This window comes from Neoarius graeffei, chromosome 9 (assembly GCF_027579695.1).
Source record: "Neoarius graeffei isolate fNeoGra1 chromosome 9, fNeoGra1.pri, whole genome shotgun sequence".
Classification (NCBI taxonomy): domain Eukaryota; kingdom Metazoa; phylum Chordata; class Actinopteri; order Siluriformes; family Ariidae; genus Neoarius; species Neoarius graeffei.
Genome location: NC_083577.1, coordinates 49,425,327 through 49,451,531, shown reverse-complemented (window position 1 = coordinate 49,451,531; position 26,205 = coordinate 49,425,327). Strand labels below are relative to the sequence as shown.

Genomic DNA, 26,205 nt, shown 5'->3' with positions numbered 1-26,205 from the left:
CGTTTCATGTTTTTGTTAAGAAAACACAGAGCAAATTGTTATATAAACATGAAATTTGGCAATAATGTTCTGTGTAGGTCATGTTATCAGTTAAAAGTGCTAGCCCTCCAGAAAATTCAATATGGCGGCCATTTTTCAAGATGGCGGCCATTTTTCAAGATGGCCACCAGACGCGTACCCATTTTGTGGCTTTGTTAAAAAGCCACAGTGCATATTGTCTTATGAACCTGAAATTTGGCAATAATGTTCTGTGTAGGTCATGTTTTCAGTTGAAAGTGCTAACAGACCAAAACATTCAATATGGCAGCCATTTTTCAAGATGGCTGCCAGACGCACATCCCCATTGTGTGGTTGTGCTCATGTGTGCCCCTAAAATGGACTGCTATTGCCGGGATGGCAATGAGCTCTCATTGCTTACAAAATATCCCAAATGGCTTGCGAACCACACAGCCTCTGGCAGTCAAGTGTCCACCCTAGCCTTCCAGAGCTGACCGGGGTGATTTTGCAGATAGAGGTGGTGCGAAAGGCGGGTATCTGGCGCCTCAAAACCAGTTACTCTTGGCAGAAGAAACTGAGTAATGGCACTAACTGGAAGGGGATGAGGAGGACGAGTAATGGCACTTACTGGAACAGGACTATGAGGACGCCGAGTAATGGCACATCTTCTGGCAGTTCATAGGGCGTAAGAAGAGAGTGTATGTTGCTCACTACCTGGGCACACTGGTGACAGACACTGCTGTGAAACTCAGCATGGGGTTCGATGTCAGCTAAACATTGAGTTAGTATCCCAAATGCAAGTGCTTGAAGGCTGGAATAGGGTGTACTCCACTGTGCAGTTGCCCTTGTGAGATTTTTAAGCAAGGAACAGTGACTGAACTTTGGGCCTAGCCATGCTGGCGATGGCAAAGTAATCCAAATGGTCTGCCAAACTTCACTTTGGACAGTGGTACATATCCATTCATAAATCAGAGCTGGCAAACCATTTTTATGGTAGGGGGCATTGTCTATCTAAAACTGTAATTGGGTGCTGGGGGAGGGGGGTAGCAGTTCAGGGATAAAAGATAGATCTCAGCAATGGATATTTTTGTCGATGTCATAGATTTGACCAAGTTATTTTTCACTGTTGAGCATTAGCACTATTTTCGTTCACTTGTTTTTCTCTGAAAGGCCTATGAGCATGCTGGAAAATCATGTGACCAATTCATTTGGGACTATTTGATGGAAGGATCAATCAGCAAGAAACAACTCTTGGAGCTTAGGAAAGATATGGGAATTTTCCCAAAAAAGCTTTGGAATGTAAGGGTTTCACAAGATTATCCACTGTGAAAAATAGGCTTTTCATCATGCCAGATTGGCCAATTGTGCAATCATTCTGTTTTTCTGCATGTAATTCAGTATTATAATGGCAATAAATCAAAAATGTTTCATTGAATTCATCTTTTGTACTTTGACACCAGAGCAAGACCATTAACAGGGGATTTTTTGGCGACCATCTTGAAAAAATGGCCACCATATTGAATTTTTTGGGGGGCTAGCACTTTTAGCTGATAACATGACCTACACAGAACATTATTGCCAAATTTCATGTTCATATCATAATTTGTACTGTTTTTTTTTTTAGCAAAACCACAAAACAAGGACACATCTGGTGGCCATCTTGAAAAAATGGCCGCCATATTGAATTTTTTTCGTGGCTAGCACTTTTTTCTGAAAAAGTGACCCATCAGCAACAATCTTGCCAAGTTTCATGCTTATATCACAAAGTGCACGATTTGGAACAAAATCTGCCTTAACCTGCTCCACTAAAAGGGACCTGCCAATACCCTTTCCAGAGGTCTAAAGTTGTAATGAAATTGGCATGGCCTACCTTCTCCAGCAGCTCATCTATGCGTGGCATGGGATAGGCGTTGGAGTGAGAGATGGCATTCAATCTCCAGAAGTCAAGGCACACCCGTATGGACCCATCCTTCTTTGGCACGATCATGATCGGGCTGCTCCATTCACTGGCTGACGGCTCTATCACACCTAGGTCCAGCATGGCATGAACCTCCTTCTCTAGAGCCTCAACCAGCCTCTCAGGAATGCAATAAGGTGGCTGTCTAATGGGGATCTGGTCAGGTTTAAGACGGATGGTGTGTTCCAGGAGTGTGGTTTTCCCTGGCTTCTGCTGGAAGAAGGCAGGATAATGGCTGAACAGATCAAACAAGTTCATTTGTTTCTCACCATCCAGGTGTGGCAGGGTCACCTCTGTCTCGCCACTCCACGCCCGCAACAGCTCCTCTGGCTCCGCCTCCTCCTCCACGTACTGGACAAACAACGTACTGGTCTTTGTGGTCTGCTCGCTCATGCCAGGCTCTGAGGAGATTCACATGGTAAGTTTGAAGACGCTTACCCTTCTCTGGATGGTGGACTTCATATGTTGTCGGGCTGATCTTTCGCTGGATGGTGTATGGTCGAACCTCGGATCCAGGAGGAACAATGCGGTTTTCGTCCTGGTCGCGGAACACTGGACCAGCTCTATACCCTTCATAGGGTGCTCGAGGGTTCATGGGAGTTTGCCCAACCAGTCCACATGTGCTTTGTGGATCTGGAGAAGGCATTCGACCGTGTCCCCCATAGTATTCTGTGGGGGGTGCTTCAGGAGTATGGGGTTCGGGGCTCTTTGCTAAGGGCTGTCCGGTCCCTGTACGAACGGAGCAGGAGTCTGGTTCGCATTGCCGGCAGTAAGTCAGACCTGTTCCCAGTGCATGTTGGACCCCGGCAGGGCTGCCCTTTGTCACCGGTTCTGTTCATAATTTTTATGGACAGAATTTCTAGGTGCAGCCTGGGGCCAGAAGGAATCCTGTTTGGGAACCACAGGATTTCATCTCTGCTTTTTGCGGATGATGTTGTCCTGTTGGCTTCTTCAAACCAGGACCTTCAGCATGCACTGGGGCAGTTTGCAGTCGAGTGTGAAGCAGCTGGGATGAGAATCAGCACTTCCAAGTCCGAGGCCATGGTTCTCGACCGGAAAAGGGTGGCTTGCCCTCTCCACGTTGGTGGAGAAGTTCTGCCTCAAGTGGAGGAGTTTAAGTATCTCGGGATCTTGTTCACGAGTGAGGGAAGGATGGAGCGTGAGATCGACAGGCGGATCGGTGCAGCCTCCGCAGTGATGCGGTCGCTTTACCGGTCCGTCGTGGTGAAGGAGCTGAGCCAAAAGGCGAAGCTCTCAATTTACCGGTTGATCTACGTTCCGACTCTCACCTATGGTCATGAGCTTTGGGTAATGACCGAAAGGACAAGATCGCGGATACAAGCGGCCGAAATGAGTTTCCTTCGCAGGGTGGCTGGGCGCTCCCTTAGAGATAGGGTGAGAAGCACAGTCACTCGGGAGGAGCTCGGAGTAGAGCCGCTGGTGCTCCACATCAAGAGGAATCAGCTGAGGTGGCTCGGGCATCTTTTTTGGATGCCTCCTGGACGCCTCCCTCGGGAGGTGTTCCAGGCATGTCCCCCCCGGGAGGAGGCCCCGGGGAAGACCCAGGACACGCTGGAGGGACTATGTCTCTCGGCTGGCCTGGGAACGCCTCGGTGTTCTTCCCGAGGAGCTGGCCGAGGTGTCTGGGGAAAGGGAAGTTTGGGCTTCCCTGCTTAGACTGCTGCCTCCGCGACCCGGTCCCGGATAAAGCAGAAGACGACGAGACGAGTGTATGGCCCTTGCCACTTGGCCAACAACTTGCTAGAAGAACAGGGCAACAACAGGAGCACTTTTTGGCCTACTTGAAACTCCCTCCTCCATGCATGTTGGTCATACCACCTCTTCTGGTCATGTTGGGCTGCCTGAAGATTCTCCTGGGCTTCTTGCTGGTACTTCTCCAGCCGGTTCTGCATCTGGAGTACACACTGCACGATGCCTTGGCTGTTGAACTCAGTAGTGGTGGTGCCTTCCCACGAACTCTTCAGGAGGTCTAGTGGCCCCCTCACTGACCACCCATACAAGAGCTCGAACGGCAAAAAGCCGGTTGACGCTTGAGGTACTTCCCAATAAGCGAACAGGAAAGGCAGCCACTTGTCCCAATCCCGGCCCGTGTCATCCACAAACTTGCGGAGCATTGACTTCAAGGTTTGATTAAACCGCTCGACGAGCCCGTCGGTTTGGGGATGATACGGTGTGGTCTTCAGGGCCTTGATCCCCAGCTGCCGGTAGAGCTGCATCATCAGGCGCGAGGTGAAGTTGGTGCCTTGGTCAGTGATTATTTCATCAGGAATGCCAACTCTGGAAAACAACTGAACAAGAGCACTGATCACCTTGGGTATAGTTATGCTTCGCAGTGGAAAGGCTTCTGGGAACCTGGTGGCATAATCGCACACCACCAGTATGTACCTGTACCCAGAACTGCTGGTCTCCAAGGGCCCCACAATGTCCATGGCAATTCTGCGGAAAGGAGAGGAGATGACGGGCAGTGGACACAACGGAGCTCTTTCAGACCTGCGGACACCAGAAGTTTTTTGACAGACAGGACATGTTTTACAGTAGTGTTGTGTGTCAGTGTACATTGTTGGCCAGAAGAATCTAGCACCTAACCTAAGACAGGTTTTCTGTTGCCCCAAATGCCCAGCCCATGGGACAGTGTGTGCTAGATGGAGAACAAGAGGTCTACAGGTAACTGGAACTACCAGTCGTTTCACACCTGCATCTGACTGATTGTACAGAATACCATTTTCAATCAGGTACCTGTCTGGAGCAAACTTCTCAGTGATGTTAGACTCTGCTTTTTGGAACAGTGAGCTAAGTGTGGTGTCTGCCTGTTGCAGTTTAACAATGTCATGTGGCACATCCCAATCAACATTCAACCCCTCAGTGTCAACTTTCTGAAATGACCCCCCATGGCTATACTTCTCTAAGCGTCGCTGGCAACGCGACTTCCGGGGCCCTTTACCACCACCCTGGATCAGGTCATCAGACAGATTGGGTAATGGCTCCACAGCCTTCTGCGAGCGGGTTACCACAGGGCATGACACACATCATTGGCATGAGACACATCATTAGCAACAGATCCCAGTAAGTCATCCCACACTGGTACATCCCTCCCCAGGATAACATCAAAAGGTAAGTTTTCAATGACCACCATTTCCAGTAAGTATTTCACCCCATCAATTTCAACAGTAAGCTCTGCTAGTGGATGTTGCTTTTTATCTCCATGTACACACTCAATTTCTTTCTGGTTCTGATAGTCAAGACCGTTTAACGGTACACAGGGGTGAAAGTAGACCGGTGCGCGGCGGTGCTGCGCACCGTCAAAAGATTTAGGGCCGGAATACACCTTTTATAAATCGTGGCTAAGCTTTAGAACATTGTGCTCACGCTGTTTATAACTGGGGCACGGCTGAATAGCATTGAGCGCACGGTTTTACTAAGTCTGCTTTAGTAGGTTACAGGAGCGCAAGCTCGTGATTTAAATGTGAGCATGCTTTGCAAAGTGAGCGCACGTTTTCTTGACACCCCAAAAAGTATTCGTATGACCTCTGCAACTCCCCGTAATGTTTACATTATCACGTCACAGTGTATCCACTATATAGCCAATATATGTGGCTGCTTTCAGAAGCTGTTTCAGGAAGTGAGGGATGTGAAGAAAAGCATTGTGCTATGGAGAAAAAAAGAATGCAGAAAACAATCACTGAGCTATTTAAAAGAAAAGACAGAGCTGATGAAAATGCAATTCAGGAAAAAGTCAGGAAAACATGTATGACTGAAGATTCAGTGCATGCAGTCCCGAGCGAGGTGGCAGTGGCACAAAGTGAGAACGCAAACGTCGCAGGTGCAGGACTGTCAGCAGGTGATGATAGGCCTAGTGCAAGTGCCGCTTACCCCCCTGTCTGGTCAAAGGAACAATTTGAACAGTTCAAAATAAAAAATGAATGGCTGTATGCCCAAAATGGTATGCTTGGCTGTACCTCATGCCGTGATGTTAAGTGCCTTGGTGTCAAAGCATCTCGTGGTGTAAATATTGCTAACAATTGGGCAGAGGGGAAGATCGCACCATGTGGCCATTCAAGGAACGTGCAGCTTTCATCCCTGCGCAAAAAAATTCATGAACACAGAGAATCTGTAGCCCATAATGAAGCAATAAAGATTCTTCAAACAGCACAGAAAGATATCCTCTTGAACATGAATGCCACCAGCCAGGAGTTCGCGTTTGAGGCCACTGCCAGGGTTTTCAGGACCGCATATTTTGTCGTCAAACAAACTTTTTACAGATTTTGAAAATCTAATTGACCTGCAACAAACAAATTCCCTTGACTTAGGTCACATTCTGCACAGCAAAATGGTCTGTGTTGATATAATTGATCATGTCATCTCAGATGAAACATGAACTTGTGAAGAGGATAATTGAGAACAGAAGTAAAATTACACTGTTGGCTGATGAATCAAGTGTGGGGCACAAGTCAACACTCATTGTGTTTTTGAAGGCCAGCATTGATGGAGATATGGAACCCATTGCATTCCCATTAGACTTGATAGTCTGTCTGCTGCTCATATCAAAGAAAAGCTTATGCGCTGCCTGTTCACCAATGGCCTCACCATGGAGTTACTGCAGGAGATGTTAACTGGATTTTGCAGTGATGGTGGCAATGTGATGCTGGGAGTCAAGTCAGGTGTTGGGAAGCTGCTCCAGGATGACTTCCCAGACATCATCCTGTGGCACTGCCTTAATCATAGACTGGAGCTGGCTGTGGATCAGGCATTGGATGCCACTGGAGGTACAAAAGACTTCCAAGCATTCCTTGATGCACTGTATGCATTATACAGTCAGTCTCCAAAAAACATGCGGGAGCTGAGTGAGTGTGCCCATAATCTTCACATCACACTAAGAAGAATTGAAAGAGTTTTCAATGTCCAATGGGTGGCTTCTTCATGCAGAGCTGTTGATGCAGTTTGGCATTCTTATGCAGCACTGGCACAGCACTTCCGAGGTGCATCAGAAGACAGTACAAGGGATAGCAGAGAGAGGGCTAAATTCCAAGGGTTGCTTTCTAAGTTGTGCTCCATCAACTTTCTTAAAAATCTTGCACTGATGGCTGATGTTCTGACAGAACTGAAGAACCTCTCTGAAATTCTTCAGAACAGGAGAATCACTCTCCCAAAAGCACATGACATGATGACATACATCAAGCAGATAGAAAGTCTCACCAGATATCCAGGACAACATACAGTTGAGGCATGTCAGGCAGAGAGCGACATGAAATTCAAGGGAGAAGATTTAAAAGTTGGCAAGTCTCCTATCATTGATTCAACACAGTTCATCCAAGCAGTGGCAGACAGTTTGAGTGAGAGGCTTTTAACAACCACAACCAACAAAGCACAGGCCAGTGTTGCAGCCCAAAGAAAAGAGTTACACCGCACTGATGAGCCAAATGGCAGTACTTGACCCAGAGAAATGGGACCATGACAATCCCAGACATGGAGAGGATGAGGTGAGGGCTTTGTGCCATGCTCTACATGTAAACGAAAAAACACACCTTGGATTTGTTGAATATAAAGCAAGTGGAGGGAGAAGCATTCCAAGCAACATGAAAAAGTTGTGCATAGCAGTAGACACCCTCTCAGCAAGTAATGCAGACTGTGAGAGGGGGTTCAGCACTATGAACAATATCATTACTGAGTACAGGAGCAACCTCACGACCAAAAATACAGCAAACCTCCTCTTCATAAGTACAGTCGGCCCACCAACCAACCAGTGGAATCCTTTATCATATGTAAAGACTTGGCTGGCCAAAGGGAGAAGAGCAGCACATTCCACATGTGGCATGGCTCACCAGCACCCTGAAGAGGACAACTACTTCAGCCCTGTTTGGAATTTTTTTTAATTTTTTGTTCTCATGGAGGGAATCCATCATTTTGCATTTTTCAGTCAAGTTCCAAATTAAATGTACTGACAAGAAAGTTCTCACAGTAAAATATTTACAAACTGAAATATTTTGTAATGTCCTTTTTTGTACATAGGTACAACAAGGTAGGCCCTAGTTAAGAATATTAAGCAGTTATCTATCTCATGCAAAAGGTGTAAAACGCCTGTGGAAAAAAATCCGGGTAAAACGAGTTTTAAGAAAACGATAAAGTGACGCACTGGAGATTGTAGTACCGGTAAGAACTGAAAACTACTTTCACCCCTGACGGTACATGACATTTTGATTAAAGACACAGCACTACCAGTATCCATCATAGCATCAAGTGTAACCCCATTAACTTTTACTTTTTGGTTTACTGGTTCCATGTCATTAACCTCAGATCTGGCATCCCCCTCCCGTGGCACATAACAAAACCCAGACAGTTTTGGCTTCCTTAAGGGACAAACAGATACCTTGTGGCCTTTCTGTTGACAGAAAAAGCATATCAATTCAGACCTCCCATTACCCCCAACTGTGTGTGCAGTATTGTTACCTCCAACGATGCGAGTAGCATCCCCACCCCCAGAGTTACCTGCACTTGGCTTATAGCCCTGTGATGGCTTGTGAGGGAACAATGGGCGGTTGGGTGTCACCTTGTGGGCATTAATGTACTGCAATGCCAGCTTAGCAGCAGTCTTTCCATCTTCTGGCTCATGTTCACGGACCCAGGTCTGCACCTCTGGGGACAGGACATTCAACCGCTGCTCCATTATCACCTTCTCACCGATCTCCTCCTTGGTATGTTTCTCTGGTTGCACCCACCGACGGAAGAGATGCTTTAAGCGATGATAGGTCTCCATCGGTGTTTCTCCAGCTGGTACCGTGCTCCTCCTAAACCGCTGTCGATACGTCTCCTTGGTGACGTCAAATTTCAGCAGAAGGGCCTCCTTCAGCTTCTGGAAGTCATCTGCATGGTCCTCATCCATCGCCGAATATGCTTCCAGGGCCTTGCCAGTGAGCAGTGGAACCAGTCTGACTGCCCACTCCCATTCTGGCCACTGCCATGTACGTGCGAGACGCTCAAACCTCAGCAGGAAATTCTCCATATCTTCTCCCTGCTGGTAGGGGTGCAGCTTTGGTTCGCGAGGTTGTCCTGGGTACATCGTCATCTGTGGGTGTGCAGGGCTGGCTAGTGTTGGCAGCAGGTGTGCTGGGACGGCTGACAGGAACGCTGGCGGTACTGCATTGGAGGCTGGACGTACTGCATTGGACACTGGACGAGTTGGTGAGTATGCTGGTGAGTCTTCTGGGTTTGCTGCATGGGGCTGGGTAGTGGGGTCTGGCTCTGGCTTTTGGGGTCCTCCGGGTGGCTGGGACGGAGTTACTGGTGGCAGGTTGAGTCTTGGGCTTTCCTCTTCAAACATGCTGGAAAATGCCAGTTGGTGTGAGAGAGGATATTCTTGGCGAGGTCGCATTGTTGTGAGAAAATTGCGTAGTTCTTCCCGCATGGCCTCATCACGTCGCATCTGTGCCTCCTGACGAACCTCATCTCGCATCTGCTGGGCTGTGAGGAAGTCTCGTACCAAGTCTGTTAGCGATGTGGCCACTACAGAGGAAGCTGGAACACCACCCTTTGTCCTCGGTCTGGCCCCCTTTGCATTGTAGTCCTGGACGTCTGCTTCTGTTTGCTCTTGCTCTGTTCCCGACTGAGCTGTTTCCCAGGCATCATCCTTCACTTGCCTAGGGTAGGAGCTCAGGTGAGTGGCTTGTTGGTGTTGCTTTTGAGTTGTTCAAACTGGTTTTCTTCGGCTGGCCATCCCACTTCTGACAACATATGTCACATGGGTTCTGAGACAAAATGATGATGCAGCCAAGAATGCAACTTCGGTGCAAGGATGGTGGTTTATTTACAGTCCAGATTTTCCCAAAAGAGAGCAAGTGCAAAAATAAAAATAAAAAAAAGTTGGAATTTCAAAATGTTACAAAGTAATGTAGGCCTATGAATTTAACCGAAAAAGAAGACAACTAGACTAAAGTAGAAAGAAAGTTTCCAGTCTGAAGAGCAAAACACTGCACAGCTCAGGACTACAAACCAGACTGCAATAAAAATGGCCAGACAGTGAACTACCTCCTTCAGAGGGCTTAAATAGTCACTAGCCCCTCCCCCTACAATTAACACAAACAGCTGTAGACAGACAAAAACCCATTTATCCTCCATTTACATAACAATGGCAAGATTTACAAATAGCAAAAGTCTTACATTTCTCTCATACAAAACAACTGTTTACATTACAAAACCCCAGCTTCACCACAATTCTTAATTTACACTTAATTATCTTAATTGGATGAAATCATTAGCTTGTAACGAGACTGGCACTACAAAGACAGCCGGCTTCCACAGTTCGGGTCCTTTGGTCACCTGGAAGTGCTGCAGGACAGAACAGAAGCAAATAAACGCGGCTCCCACTCACCACGCTAAGTTATTAAAGATTGTACTGAAACCCATGTGTGTGTGATCATTTAACTATGAGGCACTTTTGTTATGAAACTATTGCTACAAACAACTTGTGTGTGCACCCACAGAGTTAGTTAGCTGGTAATTAGCAGTAGCTCAACATAAATGATATGTATGGTATCAGGTGTTTGTGTGTAGTGTAGTGCCGTTAAGCCAAATTTGGTGCGTCCATAATCTTCCCCTGATGCTTGCAACTTGATGTTCATTTAGACTAATATAAAATTGCAATACCCCTCATTTGGAAATCACGTGTAAACAAAAGGCATCTCCATAAATTAAAGCATCATATACTAGTTTTGGCTATAAGGCTATTTGCCCTGATTAAAAATAGCTAAGCAAACTGCTGTGAGATGGCACAGATAACGTTATGTAGATCTACATGTTGTGTATTTATAGGTGGCATTGTTAGGTTTATTGTAAGTTTATTGTTTAGACTCTGACATTCTGCTGACACATTCCAAGTTGAGCACTGCATGCGCTCATGATTGACAGCTCTCGCTTTGATTGACAGCTCTCGCTTTGCGCACTCGCACTCCCACTTCCGAGTCTGTGGCGTTATGATTCCAACCGCGATTTCATTCTCCTCTCATATGAAGTGTTGCGCAACCACAACCAGCTCCTCAGATTATACACTGTCTATTTCTCGCTTTAAATTGAACAATCTTTTTAACGGATTTATGGTCGTTGTATGTCAGAACCTTTTGGCATTTATCACAACAAGCAAAGGGCAGCTGATTTCCCTCTGCATCGTACACAAATGAGAACGACTTCAAATGTCTGATTTCAGGACTCTTGACTTAACGGTAAATGTACCTCTTTTTAAAGCAGCACTTACTTCTGAAGCACTGTGAGCTTCAATAGAGGAGCTCTGCTCTTCTGCCATGATCGGATATCTCAAGCAGAAGAGCGGAAAGGAATCGGAAACGTACGCGAGATTAGACCACATCCGCAAATTTAGGCATCTTAAAATGTTTTCATTAATGCCAAATAAAATATCCAGCACAAATTATATATGATAGACATAAGTTAATAATTTATAAATTTTATTTTAAACATGTTTTTAGTTAGCGGGACTGCAGCTTATCACCTCTCCCGCCCGCTCCCGCATTGTGCACTCCCCCTCCCACCCGCGCCCGCAATGAGCTTTCAAAATTTGTCCCGCGCCGCACTGCTTTGCGTCAGGTCCCATGGGACTCCCGCGGGAGTGCAGGGCTCTATCCTGCGTCACTCGGTATAATCTATCCTTAATAATGGAAAAATAGGGGAAGGACGGGGTGGCGTTTGGCTGGAGAATTTGACCATCGATTACTCTCACTTGGTCAAACACATGCCACAGAGTCTCATCTCATGACTGCTCTAACGGGAAATTCGCGAGGGATTCCCTGAGAGAGGGAGGAGGAGCCTGTGGCTCCTCACTCTGAAGCGGTGATGACGTAGATGGCTCTGTGACAGCTGCTCCCGCCAATGCCACACCGGGACCTCCCCCTGCTGAACGATGGCAGGCCCCACTCTTCACTAAATGAGTCATTAATTCCCGAAATCCCGGCCAATCAGTCCCCAAAATTATCGAGTGGGTAAGGCGAGGATTAACCACCGCCTTTACGCTAAATTTCTCCCCTCGAAATAGAATGTGGACCGACACTAAAGGGTAGTTGTGAACATCCCCGTGCGCACACAAAACCTTCACCAATTGTGCTCTCCCCAATGCCTCGTCTTGCACCAGGCTTTGGTGGATTGAGGTCTGATTACAGCCGGAGTCCACCAAAGCCTGATACGTATCCCCTTGGATACTCACTGGTATGCGATATGCTCCGGCCCGATCGAGGGTGGTCCCTGGCGCATCGGGGATCCAGACCACCGCGCCCACCTCCATCGCTGAGCACTGATGCTGGAGGTGCCCCGACTCCCCACAGCGCCAGCAAACCGGCCCGGGCTCTCTCTCTGCACCGGTGTTCCAGAGCTCACTCACCTGAGGGGGGGAGAGAGACACGGAAGTGGGAAATGGTAGGGCACTGCGGGTGCGGCGGGCCGGCTGGGGTGGAGTCGGCGAGGAAGGCCTCGGGGTCGTCGTGCAGGCCCATCTTTGTTAGGGTGAGGTGGGGCGGGCCCGCGGCGGTGGAGGTGGTGGACCCCACCGACGCGAGTAGGTGCCGGAACACTTGGCGATCTTCCTGCTGCGTCAGCACCAGGGCCTCAAACCTTTGCTCCTGCTCCTTCCGGAGGGCGACCAGCGCCTGGTGCTGGCTCCGTTGGGCCATGGTAAAGGCATGGATCAGGTCCTTGAAGGGGGAGGACTCCATGGGGCTGTTCTCTTCTGTGCTCGGTCCCGGGTTTCAGCACCACTGTAGAAATCAGAATGGGTGGGTGGAGCACAGAAGCACGGCAGGCCAGAACTCAGTTCAAAAACTGTTTATTTGCAGCTTTTCAGCTGTTACTACTCTCCCATCCACACACGCATGCACACACACAAGTCTTCTGGTTGGGGAGAGAGCTCCCTTCCTCTGCTCTCTCTCTCTCCTTTTATAGGGTGTGGTCACTGGGGAAGACACACAAACACAGGTTAACTAACATCAGGTGCAGTGATTCTGCCACTTACCTTCCTTGACACTGCCCTCCGTTCACAGACCGACGCTTGACCATGCCCCCGCTGCCACAAGGTGACTCTGTCTTCTTGTTTATTATACACCAAGAATGTTTTTATGTATGGTTATAAAACTAAGATGGTATTTTTAAGCTTTGTTTTATAGCCTACTTTTGGGGTTATAAATACTTTAGAAAGCATGAAAAAATATTGTAATATCATATAGCCTAAAGTTAACCAGAGTAACCACAGTAACGTAACTGTAGGCTGGACCAGACTACAGTATTTGGAAAGGAGGTTTGAAATGTTGTGTAGACTTAAGCAAAGCACATATGACCGATTACTGGGCTACTTTCAGCATTACAGTTAATAGTTACTACCTTATGAACATCGACAGATTCATGTTTACAGTGGCTCGATTATTTTTGGGGAAATAATGTGTGAGGGACATAGATGGGGGGGCATTGAGACTACTTATGTATCGGGCCCAGAATTTTGTGCTACACCCCTGGTGAGACCTCACTCATTGTGCTGGAGTCCCATAAGGCCTCTCCACACCAGCTCAAACTAAAATGTGCAGTCTCTGGTCTCTAGCCTTTTTGTTGATAATCTCACTAAAATATATATATATATATATATATATATATATATATATATATATATATATATATATATATATATATATATATATATATATATACACACACACACACACTAGTGCATCTCAAAAAATTAGAATATTGTGAAAAAGTTCAATATTTTCCATCAGTTATTTAAGAAAGTGAAAGTTATATATTATAGACTCATTACACAAACTAAAATGTTTCAAGCATTTTTCTATTTTAATTTTAATCAGTATGGCATACAGTACAAAAACAAAAAAAAACCCCATCTCAAAATATTAGAATATTTCATTTCGAGTTTGAGTAAAACAGTATGAACACAGTGCATCTCTCGGTCTAGTTCAGTACACACAACCACAATCATGGGGAAGACTGCTGACTTGACTGTTGTCCAGAAGATGATCACTGATGCCCTCCACAAGGAGCGTAAGCCACAAAAGGTCATTGCTAAAAAGGGTGGCTGGAAAAGGTGCACAAGCAACAGGGATGGCCGCAGTCTTGAGAGGATTGTCAAGAAAAGTTGATTCAAGAACTTGGGAGAGCTTCACAAGGAGTGGACTGAGGCTGGTGTCAGTGTATCAAGACCCATCACGAACAGACATCTTCAAGAAAGGGGATACAACTTTCGCATTCCTAATATCAAGCTACTCCTGAGCCAGAGACAATGTCAAGTGTCTTATCTGGGCTAAGGAGAGAAAGAAATGGACTGTTGCTCAGTGGTCCAAAGTCCTCTTTTCAGATGAAAGTACATTTTGCATTTAATTTGGAAATCATGGTTCTAGAGTCTGGAGGAAGAGTGGAGAGGCACAGAATCCAAGGTGTTTGAAGCCCAGTGTGAAGTTTCCACAGTCTGTGATGATTTGGGGTGCCATGTCATCTGCTGGTGTTGGTCCACTGTATTTTATCAAGTCCAAAGTCAACACTGCCATCTACCAGGAGATTTTAGAGCACTTCATGCTTCCATCTGCTGATGAGCTTTTTGGAGATGCTGATTTCCTTTTCCAGCAGGACTTAGCACCTACCCACAGTGCCAAAACTACTACCAAATGGTTTGTTGACCATGATATTACTGTGTTTGATTGGCCAGCCAACTTGCCTGACCTGAACCCCATAGAGAATCTATGGGGTATTGTCAAGAGGAAGATGAGAAACACCCGACCCAAAAATAGAGATATGCTGAAAGCCACTATCAAAGCAACCTGGGCTTCAATAACACCTCAGCAGTGCCACAGACTGATCACCTCCATGCCACACTGCATTGATACAGTAACTCATGGTAAAGGAGCCCCAATCAAGTACTGAGTGTATAAATGAATATACTTTACAGAAGTTGGACATTTCTGTATTGTAAATCCTTTTTTTGATTGATCTTAGGGAATATTCTAATAATTTGAGATACTGGATTTCTGATTTTCATGAGCTATAAGCCATAATCATCAAAATTAAAACAAAAAATGCTTTAAATATTTCACTTTACATGTAATGAATATAGAATATATGAAAGTTTACCTTTTTGAATTAAATTATGAAAAAAAGGAACTTTTTCATGGTATTCTAATTTTTTGAGATGCACTAGTGTGTGTAATATATATATATATATATATATATATATATATATGCCTGAAGCCAGGTCTGACATCTGATCACTTCCAGGGTTCCCTGTCATTCTGAACTGGTACTAATCTGATAGAAACTTGGGTGTAGAATGGTATCAGATGTGAAGCTCACAGGACAAAGGAGTCGAGTCAGTTTATTTGTATAGCACTTTTAACAAGAGACGTTGCAAAGCAGCTTTACAGAAAAATAAAAACTTGAAACATATGAACTAATTTTATCCTTAATAAATTGATTTATCCCTCGTGATAATACATTTCCAGTAATGTCAATTACAACTGCAGTAAAAGTCCAAAACAACAATGTATACAAATCAGGTAACTCAGGTTTACAGATTAAAACCATTTTACATCAACATGCATGGTATGTTTTTTCATTTTAATTGGACACTCTTATTGCTTATATATATCTAAATACACAGCAAATGGATTATTAATGTGTTATAGCATGCAAATTCTGTCTCTGTACCGGCTATCAGATTATTATAAACATGCATTGCCACTGCAACCACAAACTGAGACCCCATCCACACGTAGCCGGGTATCTGCTAAATCGAAGATATTTTTCTACGTTTTGGCCTGTCATCCACATGAAAACACATCAAAAACGAATATTTAAAAAAAAACTCCGGGCAAAGTGAAGATTTTTGAAAACTCCGTGTATGCCTTTTCGTGTAGACAGAGATAACCGGAGGTTTGCGTTTTAGAATGTCACAATCTGCGCCAAAAAAAAAAAGACAACAAATCTGCCCTGACGTCAAACGTGTGACCTTTGTTTACTGCAGAAGCCAGATTAAGCATGGACTTAAGCTAGCCGCACACCACGGCGATCCACGCGGTACCGAACCGACCCATTTCAGAGCCGACTCCCGACAGGGCACGCACATATCCCCCGACTGTTGAGGAGTGCAGTCGCGATTGAAGCGACACGTGACAACTTAATAGCTTTGTGATTGGCTATTGGATATAGTTACTGTTAAATCCGACACTTGAAGATGCTACAGGCTGAATTACAAATGACACAACACGGAATATGTAGCGCACTATCTAGGCTGCATGAGCTATTATTCCCAACCTTAAATAGTGCACTTATATAGGGGAGTTAAAGCGATTTGGAATTCAGCCACACAACTTGAGCAGAGTGGCTTTCCAGCCCACTGTGTCTATGGATAAAGCTTCAGTCTATGGAATTACAGTATATACCTGCATTAGGTGCTACCAACACGTATTTCTCGCGCTAGAAATTGTGTTTAATGATGTCACGCGTTATATGCGAATGATTGGCTATTGCTAGCGACTCTCGCCGATCAGTCTGGCTCCCGATTAGTTTTTCGAATCGGCTGTGAGATGAGTCGGTACCATCGAAAACTAGTCTTTACGCCTGACTCGCGACTTCAGTTGGCTCGGTACGCTGAAAATCGGCGTAGTGTGCGGCTAGCTAAAGAGTAATGGATCGGAGGAGTGCCTTGAAAGCGTTAATTATTGTGCAGGTGCTATTTACATGTTTAATTTTAGAAGCCCAACTACTGCTCCAAGAGCACAGGCGATGTGATTAGGGGGTAGGATTTGGGGAAATAATGCCATCTACAGGTTTGGAATGCTTATGAATGTGATTGAAAACGCAGATGTTCGGTTATGTGTGGAAGGGATTTTTTATAAACGGGGGGGGGGGGGGGGGGGGGGGGGGGGGATGTTCGGTTTTAAAAATACCCGGCTACGTGTGTACATGGCATTAGATAGAAACCTTTGATATTTGCATATGATTCCAGATCCCAAACTCAAAGCAGGGGGACCCCATTAAGACGCTTCCAAATAAATAAATAAATAAATAAATAAAATGAAAATAAATGCAGGGTGTTTCAAAAAATATCATATCACAATCTAGGGCGGCACGGTGGTGTAGTGGTTAGCGCTGTCGCCTCACAGCAAGAAGGTCCGGGTTCGAGCCCCGTGGCCGGCGAGAGCCTTTCTGTGCGGAGTTTGCATGTTCTCCCCGTGTCCACGTGGGTTTCCTCTGGGTGCTCCGTTTTCCCCCACAGTCCAAAGACATGCAGGTTAGGTTAACTGGTGACTCTAAATTGACCGTAGGTGTGAATGTGAGTGTGAATGGTTGTCTGTGTCTATTGGCCCTTTTCCACTACTCTTTTTCAGCTCACTTCAGCCCGACACGGCTCGCGTTTCGACTACCTCAGAGCAGCACGACTCAGCTCGCTTCAGCCCTACTCAGCACCCAAAACTCGCACGGTTTTGGAGTAGGGCTGAAGCGAGCCAAACCGAGCCGAGTGGGGCTAGGGGCGTGAGGAGACACTCCCCTGTGCACTGATTGGTGAGGAGGCGTGTCCTCACATGCCCACACACGCCCCGCGAGCACGCTGGGATCTGTAAACACCGTAAACCTGGAAGAAGAATTACTTATTACGAGAATTTCTGAAGCCTTATGCGCCTCGCCTCATCTATACGCTCTTGCCAGTATCTGTTGGTGTTGTCGGTGACAACAAGCCACAGCACCAAGACCAGCAACACTAACGACTCCATGTCCTCCATGTTTATTGTTTACTATCCGGGTCGTGAGACTACCGCTTAAAAGGTCACTGATGTCACTGTTTGCGCCGCCTAACGACATCACGTGACGTCCACCCACTTTCACCAACTCCACCCAATGTGTCCACCCACTTCCAGCCAGCACGGTTCAGCGCGGTTGCAGTCGAAATGCAACGCCAACAGCCCCACTCAGCTCGACTCAGCCGCATTGGTAGTGGAAAAGCGGCATATGTGTCAGCCCTGTGATGGCCTGGCGACTTGTCCAGGGTTTACCCCGCCTTTCGCCCGTAGTCAGCTGGGATAGGCTCCAGCTTGCCTGTGACCCTGTAGAACAGGATAAAGCGGCAAGAGATAATGAGATGAGATGAATTCTTGTTCAATTGACTTCAAACTAACAGCATGTGTGGACACAGGTCAAATTTTATGTTTAATGTTTTTATATTTTTAGGTATAGAAATGCCATTCACTGGAAAAGAAAAGGCATTTCGTGTGTTAGAGTGCGCTCGAACACAGTCAAACAAGACTGTGCAGCGTGCGTTTCTGAGCAAATTCTCTAAAAATGCACCAACTGCAATGCAGATTTGGACACAGCACAAAAAGTTCAAAGAGGAAGGCTGTCTGCGTGTGTGTCCGTGTCTTAAGCAGTGAGCATATTGAAAATTTGTGCAATCGTTCATAGAATCCACAATGTACCTTTGAATTTCTTACTCAAATTTTGAAGAATAAATCTGATATTGCTCAACATTAAGCCTGTTCAGTTTCATTTGCCTCGACTATGTAGTTTCTGAGGATATTTACATCTCAAATAAGATACATTTTTTTTGAAAAACACCCTGTATATAAGCTACCATAAATATGGCACTAACCCAGAAGATAATGATGGCAGATGTAACCCTCAGGATTGAGGCAGGGACCAAAGACTTTCAGTCACTGAGCTGATTCTCTTATGAAACAAGTTCTCTGTGTGAACACAAGCCCCACTGCATGATCTGCCTCCAGGATCAGCCGACATGCAAGTGTAAGTTCTGATACAGCAGTGTGGCAGAAGACAAGTTTAAAAACAAACAAAAACAAACAAAAAAAACCCACCCGAACACACGAGCGACCCGGAGTCTCTGCAAGAAAGTCTGAGTGCAGTGGGAGCATAGCAATTTAGACAGAGATGATTAACTTGACAAATATCAATAAGCGGTGGCAGAGGAAGTCTCAATGAACTCTGATTAAACTACTTTTGGGTGGAATGGTGTCCATTAGTGCAGTCTAATTGTAGCTAATTGTCCCCTACTGAGAGAAAGGCCATTTCAGCAGACGAGTTAATACGAACGGCTGGTTGTTCATATTACTACCCTGGAAAAATCAAAACTGTAAATAAACCAAATACATGTATACCACAGCACTGCCGAATTCTTGATTCTGACTGGTCAGGTGGTGATTAATTTTCTAAACCAGCATGGCTTGCACACTGTTGCACATTTCTCAGTAACATGACAAGCTGCATATATTTTGGTCAGGAGAAAAACAAAACAGGGCTGGTGAGAGAATGACTGTTTACAACTTTTATAATGCAAGAGCTAAGAGGAACTGACTTGTTTCTCAGATATTCCACAATATTAACATAACTACTATAAATGGATAGAATGTGTGTCATTCTTTAATAAATTAAAAAAAAAAAAATTTTAACAGTTGGCAAATTGCGGTGGAAGAAGAGAAATAAAACCCTTTGGGGCATGCAGTGGTTGGACAATAATCAACGTTTGGGTGGTAACAGTAACACTGCTTGCTGGTCTGCACACGTGTCTTATTCCTTGAATTATGAAATAAAAACATCATCAGACAGAAAGTCTGGCCAACAGGGAATTCTTGAAATTCACTACCAGATATAACGACTTCACATTTAAATTCAGGGTGGTCAAAGTGGCGTGACAATATGGTTAAGGCCAGAATAATCAGCAATTCATCTACACCACCCTGCACTCATTAATCAGAGGCTGTGCTTGGTATTTGCATACATTTGTTGCAACTATTACAATCTGCTTTGATTTGAGAGCAAATCACTGGCATTTCCAATCAGCAACCACCGCAATAATAGATTTACTCATGCCTTTGCAGCACAAACTCAGACTCAAGTGTTTCCTCTACAGGCAAGACAGGGAGCAGTAGATTTCTCTGAACAGTCAAGAACGTCTTCAGTGAAAAAAAAAAAAAACCTTCCTCAGATTCAAATCCATCTGTGAAATCCAAATCCAACCCATGAGAATTCCATGAAAATGGGTTCACCAAACATTACATGCGCCTTATATACACATTCCTCTCTCTGAAGAGCACGCTCTGACATCTGCCACCAATATCTACAGTTATTCTTTTCCAAGCGCCTGCCTCTACTGATCTCAAACAGACAGTGCATTGTTGAAACTGACGCTGGAGCCTATGTGGATCAACCAAATCGACAAGAGCACATCATGTCTGAATTGGCTACAATGAGTACGAGTATCATTCCCCTCATCGAGGCTCTTGATACAGACATTCACTACTTTTGAGACAAGCACAGGGCAGCACTGGTTAAGCATGGACCTCGGCTCCATCTGCTCACCCTCAATGCAAGTGCTGACACCTATTGGTGGGAAAAAAGGACTTCAATCTCCTGTTTTGTCAATTTTTGTTTTCATTTAAATTCACATTAGAAATACAGAGGCTTAAAAACTTTAGTAACATAGGGTTCGAACACAGTTCCCCAGACGCACTGTTTCGACACCTCAGCTTGGATATAAATAAGCAAAGCAGGCTCAATCATGGCCTTAGAAACAGACTAGATAAATTCACAGCATAAGGTGAAATCACACCTTCTGCAATGCAAGCATTGTAACACCACTGCGGAGTCTCATCTCATTATCTCTAGCCGCTTTATCCTTCTACAGGGTCGCAGGCAAGCTGGAGCCTATCCCAGCTGACTACGGGCGAAAGGCGGGGTACACCCTGGACAAGTCGCCAGGTCATCACAGGGCTGACACATAGACACAGACAACCATTCACACTCACACCTACGGTCAATTTAGAGTCACCAGTTAACCTAACCTGCATGTCTTTGGACTGTGGGGGAAACCGGAGCACCCGGAGGAAACCCACGCGGACACGGGGAGAACATGCAAACTCCGCACAGAAAGGCCCTTGCCGGCCCCGGGGCTCGAACCCAGGACCTTCTTGCTGTGAGGCGACAGCGCTAACCACTACACCACCGTGCCGCCTCCACTGCGGAGTGTGAATCAAAAAGCCTAACGCAAACACCAAACAACTCTTTCATTCTCCACAGCAAATAACGTTCGTACAAAACAGTGTAGCATAATAGAGGCCGATGCTAGTCCTTGGCTACTCCATATTTACTTTGCACGATGATAAATTAAACATTATCCGAGTGCAACTGATAAAACATTCATTCAGCACCAACTCGTTTGGTCAATCAATGGTCATGACAACACAAATCAAGAACAAAAAGTCTGCACTGTGTCTGATAGTGAAGGCAGATATTCTGTCAATGATTTATTTGTACCTGCTGCTCACATCGTTCTTAAATCAACGTATGTCGGGGCAGAGAAAAGGTCATAGTTCTTGTTAACAAATGCATTTCCAGTCTAGTCAATTTCTCACAGACAATGAGATCCTTATCAATGCTCAAGTGTTCATTAAGCAAGCAAGAATTAAAACTCGGGATTTTTAATTAACATTTAGTTAAATTTTGGTGCCTCAAACGTTTATGTATTCCTTATGGCGTACCATACCAGTCAAAAAAGTTTGTACACCCCTACTCATTCATAGGTTTTTCTATATTTTGACCATTTTTTACATCGTTGTACAATACTGAAAACATCAAAACTATTAAATAATACATGGAACATGTACAGAATTATGTGGTAAACAAAACAACGTGTTAAACATGTTTCCTATTTTAGATTTTTCAAAGTAGACACCATTGCACACTATTAGCATTATCTTAACCAGCTTCATGAGGTAGTCACCTGAAATGCTTTTTAATTAACAGGTGCCTCGTCAAAAGATAATTTGTGCAATTTCTTGCCTTCTTAATACATTTACGATCAAACAGTAAATAATATAGAGTAAATAGCCCTATTCCACAACTGTAGTAATCCAGATTATGTCAAGAACCGCTCAACTAAGTAAAGAGAAACTACATCCATCATTACTTTAAGATATGAAGTGACTTAATTAATAAAAATAAAGAAAAATCATTGAATTAGAAGATGCTTCCAAATTTTTGACTGGTACTGTATGTTGGCATAAAGTCAGTGATAAAATATTAAAAGAAAAGCTTGTGGCATTATTTTAATGCAGAGAGCAGCACTTTCATGATGTGCAGGTTAGAGGTGTGTACTGGGACTGTCAAGGAAACACGTACAGTGACCGTGACAGCATGAAATCTCAACTGCAGAAGAAAAACATATCATACCACATTAAAAGACACATTTGTTGATTCCGTCTCAGGGTTTAAGTGAATAATGATTCATGAACTCGTACAGATATTTGAATATTAAAACTAGGCAGAAAGAATATCTATAATTAAAACAGTCTACAAATGTACCTGACATGCACGACTGCTAAATAAATTCCTGCAACAATAATGAGTCTCAAACTTTATCGGCTGAAAGTTCTTTCTAATATGGCCATGAACGATAGTAAAGAATTTATAGAGCACATCAGATTAAAACAGCACTGACAAATGCAACTTTATGCATACGAAATTCAATTCACATTGATCCCAGGTGTTTCAATATCAGACATTCAACATTCAGTAAACCCCAAAATCCAATAAGCAAATACAGAGATGCAATAGGAAACTGTGCCAATGAAATTCTACAGTATTGCACATTAGTGGTATTAAAGGGGTAGAAATGAGACTAGTAGAAATGTGTATCAACTGACCGATCGTTCCCAATACTGCATCTACCACATTTAAGCTCAAGTACTGAGACATGTCATATGCTTGTCTTAAAACATTATGTAAAAAAAAAAAAAAAAAAATACAAAACAAAAAACAAAACACCCCTGCACATTAAGGTGTCTTGATAAATTTGTACATACTGTAAATATCTATCATTCTATACTAGGGTGCATCAGTTGCTCTCACTTTCATAAAATCTGATGCATTTTTGTTTGGGTGTTCCTTTTCACCAATAAAGACATCCTGTAAAATTTGTTGACCATATTCAAAAGGCTAATGGTGGCACCACAAGGTTCATTTTTTTGCCAAAAAACGCTATTTTATGTTTTCACGTAAGGTTTGAATCACAATGTTGGACTCCATTTATTGATTTCTTGTGACCCAGAGATCATGTTAAGAACCTTTGCAAGGGATTGAGAAGCATTAATGTGATTCATAATACATTTGTATTGTTTAAGTAGTTGAACAATGATTCAATGAGCAGCTAAAACTCAAACTGTGCTTGATAATATATTTAGAATATGTACTACAAATGTGTATCTAAGATATTTGGTATACTCTATAAGGTGCCATAATGTTTCATGAAAAGTGATCGAAATTGTCATAAGTCATAAAATAGCAGCTTTTTCCATAACTTTGAGCTCCTGGTGCCACCATTAAACTTTTGAATTTTGTCAAAATTTCACCCAGTGTATTTTCTTACCAAAAGGAACATAAAAACAAAAATGCATCATGATCGGGGGAACTTTTCATTTTTAGGGGGCAACTGATGCACTCTATTCTATACCCTGTAATTTCTGTACATTTATGTATATTAGACTTACAGTGGAGCAAAAAAGTATTTAGTCAGCCACCAATTGTGCAAGTTCTCCCACTTAAAAAGATGAGAGGCCTGTAATTTTCATCATAGGTACACTTCAACTAAGAGACAGAATGGGGGGAAAGAATCCAGGAAATCACATTGTAGGATTTTTAATGAATTAATTGGTAAATTCCTTGGTAAAATAAGTATTTGGTCACCTACAAACAAGCAAGGATTTCTGGCTCTCACAGACCTGTAACAACATCTTTAAGAGGCTCCTCTGTCCTCCACTCGTTACCTGTATTAATGGCACCTGTTTGAACTCGTTATCAGTATAAAAGACACCTGTCCACAACCTCAAACAGTCACACTCCAAACTCCACTATGGCCAAGACCAAAGAGCTGTCAAAGGACACCAGAAACAAAATTGTAGCCCTGCACCAGGCTGGGAAGACTGAATCTGCAATAGGTAAGCAGCTTGGTGTGAAGAAATCAACTGTGGGAGCAATTATTAGAAAATGGAAGACATACAAGACCACTGATAATCTCCCTCGATCTGGGGCTCCATGCAAGATCTCACCCCGTGGGGTCAAAATGATCACAAGAACGGTGAGCAAAAATCCCAGAACCACACAGGGGGACCTAGTGAATGACCTGCAGAGAGCTGGGACCAAAGTAACAAAGGCTACCATCAGTAACACACTACGCCGCCAGGGACTCAAATCCTGCAGTGCCAGACGTGTCCCCCTGCTTAAGCCAGTACATGTCCAGGCCTGTCTGAAGTTTGCTAGAGAGCATTTGGATGATCCAGAAGAGGATTGGGAGAATGTCATATGGTCAGATGAAACCAAAATAGAACTTTTTGGTAAAAACTCAACTTGTCATGTTTGGAGGAGAAAGAATGCTGAGTTGCATCCAAAGAACACCATACCTACTGTGAAGCATGGGGGTGGAAACATCATGCTTTGGGGCTGTTTTTCTGCAAAGGGACCAGGACGACTGATCTGTGTAAAGGAAAGAATGAATGGGGCCATGTATCGTGAGATTTTGAGTGAAAACTTCCTTCCATCAGCAAGGGCACTGAAGATGAAACGTGGCTGGGTCTTTCAGCATGACAATGATCCCAAACACACCGCCCGGGCAACGAAGGAGTGGCTTCGTAAGAAGCATTTCAAGGTCCTGGAGTGGCCTAGCCAGTCTCCAGATCTCAACCCCATAGAAAATCTTTGGAGGGAGTTGAAAGTCCGTGTTGCCCAGCGACAGCCACAAAACATCACTGCTCTAGAGGAGATCTGCATGGAGGAATGGGCCAAAATGCCAGCAACGGTGTGTGAAAACCTTGAAGACTTACAGAAAATGTTTGACCTCCGTCATTGCCAACAAAGGGTATATAACAAAGCATTGAGATGAACTTTTGTTACTGACCAAATACTTATTTTCCACCATAATTTGCAAATAAATTCTTTAAAAACAGACAGTGATTTTCTGGATTTTTTTTTCTCATTCTGTCTCTCATAGTTGAGGTATACCTATGATGAAAATTACAGGCCTCATCTTTTTAAGTGGGAGAACTTGCACAATTGGTGCCTGACTAAATACTTTTTTGCCCCACTGTAAGTTATTTATTGCCATGCACTTTTGGTTAGATGCAATCTGCATTTCATTGCCTTGTACGTGTGACCTGTGCAATAACAAAGTTGAATCTAATCTAATAAAATAATGTCTGTTTTCGATACATCAATGTTTTCTCAGCTACTCCTGAAGCTATTCTGATTTCATACAGTCAGCTTCTTTCAAGTGATAAATAAGGAATAAACCACAATGGGGCATGTGGTAATAGGCAAATAATCTACAACATAATGGTGTGATGGAGTTTATGACAAAACAATCTGATGACCATTAAATGTTTTTCTTTATTAAAAGAAAAACATACATTATAGGCTGATTGTTACATTTAAATGCTGTAGAATGTTTGAGAAACAAGTTAGTTAATCATTTTATAATTTCACTGTCACATAAATCATCATTTACTCACTTTCTTGAGGTTTTTCAGGCAAAAATGCAGCCTATTACAACAAAGCCACAAAGTGCAATGAAGTTTTTTCTGTGATGGAAAACTTACAGAAACAACTTCACCCCAGACTATTACTAAGTACGGACACTGGAGACTCCTTCCATTCGGATTAAATAAATGTCTCCAAACTTCACCATATCAACTATTATACATTTCTTTGTTAAATATGAACACCCGTGGCTAGAAACTCAAAAGCGTCAATTACAGTGGCAAGAGCCAATCATGGGCATCTGTGAGCTCATGTACATGGTAATGGGAGAACCCTTTCCACAGAGTGCGTTACACCACCATTAATGTTGCATAAAATCTGTTTGAAAAGATGCAGTCAGCTGTTGTCACGTGCCTCGGAGGAAGCATGTGATGACCTTCGCCCTCCCTAGTTGCTAGCTGGAATGTGATAAGAGAGACCTGTCTGGCGGGTGGGAATTGGCTACATCTAAATACGGGAAAAATAGTTTTTAAAAAAATGAACACTTAATTTGTTTAATTTATTTAAAAAAAATGCGAGCACGCAGTCCGTAAAAATGACTGCTCTGGCGCATTTAGATGGGATCTCTGGTATTAATTACATTACCCCATCTCCCCAAGGAAAACTAGTCCAATCCCAATAGTGCTTTAAATTAAATGGAGCATCCACCA

General features: G+C 44.0%; 1 protein-coding gene across 1 annotated transcript in view; it reads right to left on the bottom strand.

Annotated features, from left to right (window-relative positions):
* slc15a2 (solute carrier family 15 member 2) overlaps positions 1-26,205 on the bottom strand; it is a 57,454-nt gene that overhangs the window by 30,221 nt on the left and 1,028 nt on the right. The window lies entirely within an intron of this gene.